The 7,979-nt window shown below is 40.0% G+C and overlaps 1 long non-coding RNA gene across 1 annotated transcript; it reads right to left on the reverse strand.

Annotated features, from left to right (window-relative positions):
- Nucleotides 1-5,110: 5,110 nt before the first annotated feature.
- LOC117088655 lies at nucleotides 5,111-7,703 on the reverse strand. Its single transcript, XR_004439264.1, has 2 exons — nucleotides 7,403-7,703; nucleotides 5,111-5,852 (listed from the first exon to the last, which is right to left on the reverse strand). It is a non-coding gene; the product is annotated as an uncharacterized LOC117088655 (long non-coding RNA).
- Between the last annotated feature and the right edge of the window lie 276 nt (nucleotides 7,704-7,979).

The following is a 7,979-nucleotide window of genomic DNA, read 5'->3' on the forward strand; positions in this document are numbered from 1 at the left end:
CAGATGCAATCTGACAGGCAGCTTCAGTGATTTGAAGGAATTCAAAGAACATTTTGCCCCTCCTAGGTGAGTTGAGTTCTCTGAAACTGTCATTCTCCTTTCCCTTCACTCCTTGCCCAAGGGCAGGTTGCAGACCCTAACCCACAATCTTTAGACAAAAATAGGGCTGTTTATTTGCCTGAGACACAAGGGCTTGAAGTGTCTTAAAATTGTCCCTCATCATATGCCATTCAGTTAACCTTCTCCCAAGTCTCACACCCCATCCCCAGAAAAAGGAAAGAGGAGGAGAAAGAGGAACAGGAGAAGAAGCAGGTAGCACTGTAATCTCCTTAAGGTAACAAAATATTATCTATTTCATAGTGAAAAGAGGCACTGAATGACATCGACTGTTGAGGCTTCTTGCATAATCGGGGCTGATTTTTATTGCTTCTGTGAAAGAAATTGATTAGAGAAAAAATGAAATCCTACTTCTCTCTATTTCAGCGTAAAATGTGCCCAGAATTTTAGGTTGATAAACAACTGAGATGTATTATTTTTTCAAGGCAAGCATCTCTTAGGCTTCCTCCTGCAGAACCCTTGTGAAGTGAATCATTCTCTGAGTTTACTTGCTTCCTATGAGTGATTTAATCCTAAGTTGAAGAAGAGTATGAAATTGACTTTTTGGAAGTAAATTTTGTGTTTTATGTGTTTCGTGTTAAGGACTGGCTGCTAAAAAAAAAATCCTTGATATTTGACTCATTAAAATTTCCAAAATGTGCATGTGCAAGATTTTGAAGGTATAGGTCAGGTCATTCAAGTGTAACTTAAGCCATATAACACAAACTTCTAAGAATTCCATTGAACAAAGATGACAACATTATTACATATAAATAAATGAAGTTGAGAAAATTTACAGTAATTATCTTAACTATACTTTGGATCTTGAGCCCCATACTTTATCCTTAGGGCAATTCTCTCTCTCTCTCACTCTCTCTCTCTCTCTCTCCTTTTTCTCTCTCTAACAAAGAGCCAGAAAATCATTTGTCAGCTTGAGAAAACCCACCCAGAAGTATTCACCAACTTGCATTTCTCAACAATAGGAGAATTGGCATTGTTAAAGAATGTCAAGACCCCTCCTATTTTTAGGTGCATGTCTAGGCATTTTGAGGTTTGCTCATCCCCTGGGCAACCCAGAGCATAATATTGTGTTGTGTTAGGTCCTTTAATGGCTTTGGGTTTGCACTACACCAGCATAGCGCACCCTAGCACTGCTGATTTTCAATGACTCAACAGGTTCAGACTCATAGACAAGAATTTCAGAGCCATCGCCCAGGCCTGAATCAGCCAGGACTAAATCCAATTCATCACTTTGCAATGAGATTTGTTTATTCATGTTCCAAATGTGACTCAAAGAAAAACAAAACCCAGGGAATCTGGGTACAATTTGTCAGCTTGCAAATAACAATGATTTCAATGACACTATATAGAATAGACTTGGTTGGTCACCCTGCCATTACTAGAATTCTTTTGACTGCTTTTACTTGAAATGACCAAAAGAGTCAGAGACAAGTCATCAATATTATTTATTGTTCTTAAAGAAAAAACGAATAATATACAAGGCCTTTCGGAAGAAAAAGATGGTACATCGGAATATTCATAATCCTTCCACTGTCCCCAGTTTTGGTTATTTAATTCCTATTCTGTTTATGGGTGCTTTTTGGAGCCCCATTTGTGTTTATTGGCAGGAATTATCTCAGGGAATATATGTTTCATATAAATTTCCGTGGAATTTTTTGGACCTTGGTTGAAATGGCACTAATCATATTATTAATAAATTACCACATATCATATCATTCACCTGCAACCCTATTCTGGGAGCAGTAAATCCTGAAACTCTGAAAGTGGTCCCATTGACAGATTGGGTTCTGGGGTCCCACCAGTAACTCTTTTCAATTTTTTTTTCTTTTTGAGACAGGGTCTTGCTGTGTCACCCAGGCTGGAGTGCAGTTGTGCAATCACTGCTCACTGCAGTCTCAACCTCTCAGGCTTAAGCGATCTTCCCACCTCAGCCTCCTGAGTAGCTGGGATCACAGGCGCCACCATGCTCAGCTAACTTTTTAAATTTTTTTGTTAATGTGGGGGTCTCTTTATGTTGCCCACGCTAGTCTTAAACTCCTGGCCTCAAGCGATCCACTCACCTCGGCCTCCCAAAGTGCTTGGATTATAGGCATGAGCCACAGGGCCTGGCCACTCTTTCCAAATTCTAACATCTCTAGTGAATGTCATTTTTCTCATTGACTTTGAAGATGATCCTTCCCACCACTGATGGAGTAAAATCCCTAAGAAGGGCAGATGGGTGTGGCGGATGGGGGATGGTGAGGAGATAGACTCTTCCCCAACCATAACCGAAACTCTTACTACCTCTGACTATTTCACAGTACAACAAGGACACCATAAACAACGTATAATTTTCAAAGGGTGCTCCACCTTTGCTTTAAAGACAAATTTGAAAAGAATCTTTCCAACCTCTTGGAAAGAATTAATGTTAGGCAGAAAAGTCTGTTAGAAAGTACCACAGCTTGGAAATAGTGGAAAGTTTCTGTTTTTGTGTGATTTGAGCTGGTCAACATTGTGGAGTAACCTGATAATTCTTCTTCCCAGCCTGTATTAGGAGAAATATCCCTTAGCTTCTTTCAAGAGGGCAAGGCCTGCCTCTGAGCTTAAATCAACTACCTCAGGACACTGGATGATGCTCTCACTGTTTATAGAGACAGTTAGAAACAAGTCTCGCAAGTTTTGGATAGAACTGACTGTTGTGGGTCAAGACCACAGCTATATAAATTGTTATTTAAAAACTATGACATCAATGTATTTCTGAGTGTTAGAGTGAGATATATTTTACTATGACCTTTTGTGGGACAATGTATTTGCTAGCCATGAAAACTCTCACACAGCTTGTCCAAACACACGTTGCCTGTGACATGCAATCCATCTTCCTTCAACTGAGATAAATCATTTCTCAGAAGTCTGTAAGAAGCTCCAAATGAGGCCAGGCACAGTGGCTCACACCTGCAATGCCAGCACTTGGTGGGGCCGAGGCGGGTGGATCAATTGAGGTCAGGAGTTGGAGACCTGCCTGGCCAACACGGTGAAACCTCTGTCTCTACTAAAAGTACAAAAATGAGCTGGGCATGCTGGTGCACGCCTGTAATCCCAGCTACTCGGGAGGCTGAGGCAGGAGAATTGCCTGAACCAGGAAGGTGGAGGTTGCAGTGAGCAGAGATCGTGCCACTGCACTTCAGCTTGAGCGACAGAGCAAGACTCCGTCTCAAAAAAAAAGAAAAAAGCTCCAAATGCCAATCATGAATAAAGAGTTAAGCCATACCAAACTGAAGTTTGGTTGTTTCCATGAACAGCTAGGTTACTAAAGTGAGCATCTTGGAGATCCCATACAACACATGGATCAACAGATCCACTGATGAACACTCTGGTACCTGAGAATACAATATTTTGTTCTGCTTGTGATGGCATGAGTTAACATTCGAGTCTACTGAAATTCAAATAGGGTTTCCCTTAGCAATTTATCCATGTCTGCCTTTGGGGATTTATCTATCTCAGTTTATGTCCCAGTCATATATGGGTCCCTGCTCTAACTCTAACCAGACAATCTCTAACATGGATATGACTGGTTAGACGTTAATACCCATGTTGGTAGGATACAGGTCTGAATTCGTTTTCCTCACTCAGTATTACTCTAGTAAGCAACAGTGCATACTCTTGGTAAATAAATTGTTAATGAGTATAAGTAGATACTGTCTGAAGAATATTTAGTCTCTTCTAAACAGAAAGGCACACATTTATATGGAGAGACATATGTTGATGACTACATTCTTAGGACTGATAAACTTTTTGCTCCTGTTCCTGGGTAAATGATATTTAATTTATTTTGGAGAAAAATTTCTATTATTGGTTTTCCAAACTTTCAAAACTCAGAACAGGCACAAAGAGTGAGACAGACTGGTTGATTTTTGGAAGTAGTTTGATGTTTCTCTAATATTGGCCTTAACTTCCAATTGATGTTTAAGCTAATTTTCTTTTAAAAGAGAAGTTAGTTACTGCCTCTCTTAAAAAAGAAAAATAAAACTCCTAAGAAACCTATCAAAATATCAAAATACTTTATATAATTAATTACAAGTTAATAGTTAATTATAGTTAATAATTAAAATTGTAAATCTTAGATGTATTCAGTGATCCTCTGAGAAATGTAGGCTTGAATTTCACTTCTTTATTGGATTGCTCTCTATTCAAAGTCAGGTTGAAATTTGATAATTAGTCTAATTATCAAAAGAAAAGTAATATAAACTATAATTGATTAAACATTATGGACAGAACGAAAACCCAAAATAATGTCTTTTTACCATGTAGCTCCTATGGAAAAATGCCTTCAAAATGCTGCAGGCACAATTTATTGAAATCATCGGACTTCCAGGTCTACTGCATCCAACAGATGGACAGGACTTTTTGCCCTGTCCAGACAGACACCAAGTTTAAAAACATTTTTAAAAAGCCCAAGCACCTTTTTGATCTAACTTTAAAAAGCATTGTCAATGTCAAGAACACGGTGACTGTGGGTTGTTTATTATGCTAGGAGGAGTCTTCTATGTTGAATTGTTTGTGTGGTATGAAGCGACATTGTATGCCTGCTGTCCCTCTGGGACCCTCATGAAAAGGAGGTATTTATGTCCCTGCCTGTGCCCATAAACGAATTGCCCCCTAAAGTAAATATAATATATAAAGCCAAGTCTGGCTCCAAAGTCATGCTATGTGCCTCCCTCTGGCTATAGAGGAAGTTACTCATGCTTATCAGAAGGCCAAATTTGGTGTGGCATTATTAGGTTGCAGGCAATATGGTAATGGGAGCGAGAGAAGTGGTTTTAACCAACAGAGAATGTCTCTGAGCCAGCTGGCTGCCAGGGAAAGTGTATATTACCTTGAGCTCAGATAACTTACATAAATGTAAAGAGAAGCCAGATCCTTCGAGAATTGGCATCATATCACTAGTTCGTGCAGGGGAAGTGGTTAAATACATCAATGTGAAAATACATTTTCACTTCTATGGCATGGAAGTTGAAAAAAATATAATTTATTTTAGTTTATTTTATTGCTCTAAATCAATCAGGAATTACTAAACTCCCATGAGGAAACCAAATATGCAGTAATTCAGCCATGTGACATGATTGTGACCACATTACAAGCTAGACAATGAGATAGGGCAATAGAGAAGGAAAGTCAGGTTGAAATTATATGGCTTCGTGGCTGAACAATGCCATTTATTTCCTCTCCCTGATGTACAGCTTCTGCCTGTGAGCCATCAGTTCTATCCAATTCTTTTCTATTTCTCCAGGTTCTTCAGAATATTTGTGTCTGATGTCAGTTATTAGTTCAATTGCATTGTTAGAGTTAAATAACATTGCTTTGAAGCCATGATTGTCTGGATTAAAATGCAGACTCTGCTGCTTGCTGGCTGTGTGGCTTTATACAGCCTTTCTGAGCCCAGCTTTTTTAATGAAAACATCATACAATCTATATTAAAAAGTTCGATGGGCCAGGCACAGTGGCTCACGCCTATAATCCCAGCACTTTGGGAGGCCGAGGCCAGCAGATCATAAGGTCTAGAGATCGAGACCAGTCTGGCCAACATGGTGAAACCTCGTTTCTACTAAAAAGACAAAAATGAACAGCGCATGGTGGCAGGCACCTCTAGTCCCAGCTACTTGGGACACTGAGGCAGGAGAATCGCTTGAATGCGGGAGGCAGAGGTTGCAGTGAGCCGAGATTGCCCCACTGCACTCCAGCCTGGTGACAGAGCAAGACTCCGTCAAAAAAAAAAAAAAAAAAGTTAGATGACACCTGAAACACAGAGTAGTTTCATGGAAAGTGAAGATTTGAAAGCAGATCATCATTCTAAGATATGTCATGAGAAAACAACTCATCAAAAACACTTTTGCTAATTATTTTAAGAGAAAGGATTAAACCGAGGTATATTTTGTTAATTACTATCCTAAAACTTTGTGTTTACCATGTGTTGGCATAATAGAAGACATAATTTTTCCCAAAGGCGTCAAACTTGTCCTTGATACTCAAGTGAGGATACTGGTCAGATGTTATTGATTTTGATTTTAAATTCAGAAATAGAAACATGTGAGGCACTGTGGCTAACGCCTATAATCTCAGCACTTTAGGAGTCAAGGCGGGAAGATCACTTGAGCCTGGAAGATTGAGGCTGAAGTGAGCCATGATTGCACCACTACACTCCAGCCCAAGCTAGAAAGAGACCCCATCTCTAAAAAGAGAGAGAGAGAGAAAAGAAATAATTTAAAGTTTCAGAAAGACTTCTGAATCTTAAAAAATTAAACATAAGTCTCTATGAAAACATAAGCAATAGTGTCATACTATTGTATGAGTAGTCTCTTCTTTTCTTTCTCTCCCAAGGATATCCTTCTCAGCCTAAAACACTTTTGTCGACAGTTAGCCCAATATCCACCACATTTTACATCTGCTAAGAATACTAACTTACATTTTCAGTTCAAACAACATTTCAATAATATACAAGGCGGAAGAATCAGGATTGATTCAGCCAATTGAAACTTTGTATACTGAGGCATTTGCAGTAAATCTAGTAAAAATCTTTGGATTTTCCAGAAACTTAAAGCAGTCTATTTGTGTGTGTCTCCCTGTTTTGTTTGTTTGTTTTGTTGTTGGTTTTTAGGTGGGGTCTCGCTCTGTTGCCCAGGCTGGAGTGCAGTGGCGCAATCAGAGCTCACAGCAGCCTCTGCCTCCCAGGCTCAGGTGATCCTCTCACCTCAGCCTCCTGAGTAGCTGGGACTACATGTTTCATTCACTGTATCATCTCAAAGCTTAAATAAGAGCCTGTGGAGCCCCAGACGAAGTTGGAGTAGGAAGAGTGGTGTCAAACTTTTGAAGAGTAAGTTTTAAACTGAGCATTCCAAGAAGTAACTGGTGTTTCCTCTTCCTCTTGCCGACTGGAGAAACTGAAGGACAGAGCACTTAAAATTTCCCAACCCCATTCAGTGGAAAAGGAAACATACTGTGGAAAGAATTGCTAGCAATTGTAGTCAGTGTCCATCTCTATGGATTTGGTGTGGAAATTTACATTACAACAAGTGAAAAACAATACAATGGGCATGAATTCTGCTTCCTTTGGTGATTTAAAAACAAATCTGGATCTGGATCTGGATATATGTGCTTTAGAAACTGTCATTTGTCAACTTGGTTGTTGCTATATGGCGTTTGTAGAGCTTGACTTGTGCTTGTCTTAAAAAAAAAAAAAAAAGCTTCTTAAAACTGTATGCCTTTATCAGAAGTCGCCCCTCGGCTGTTTACAAGTGCCATGGTTACAGACCTGCTAGACTGATGATATTCACATGCAGGAAACAATGCAAGGAAAACAGGATTTGCACGGCTCCGACTGCACTGGCCCAAGAATTCCAGGAAGTGATTGTACTTTATGAAACCGTCTGTGCTCCGCTAGATTGTCTATAGCTTTTAAGGTCAAGTCCTATCACAGCGAGTTTGCAATGCCCTTTGTAACAAGGCAGAGTGTTTATGAAGCTGAGTACATGCTGTATTGTTTATCAGCCCAGGCAGTTGAAAGGTGCGATATTCCAATCTCGTGGTTCAGGATGGCACTGGGAATCGATCACAGGCTTTTCTGACATAGGCTTGGGATTAGTTCAAAGAGTCCCTGGCAACAGTGACCACGCAACAGTCCAGCACATGGAGAAAGTCACGAAGCCCACAGTCCCTGACAAGAGAGATGCGTTCATGTGGGAGATCAATGTGGGGAGCACTGTGAGTTTATGTTTTAAGATCCCTGTGCTGCCTGCTGTGGCTGAGAGTCTCCTTGGAGAGGGAAAGGTGCTGCAGTACAGTAACTGCTGATTCCGAGAGTACGGAAAGGAGAGTGAGACAACAATGGA

The sequence above is a fragment of the Trachypithecus francoisi genome, unplaced genomic scaffold (genome assembly GCF_009764315.1).
Source record: "Trachypithecus francoisi isolate TF-2019V2 unplaced genomic scaffold, Tfra_2.0 Lachesis_group10, whole genome shotgun sequence".
NCBI lineage: Eukaryota > Metazoa > Chordata > Mammalia > Primates > Cercopithecidae > Trachypithecus > Trachypithecus francoisi.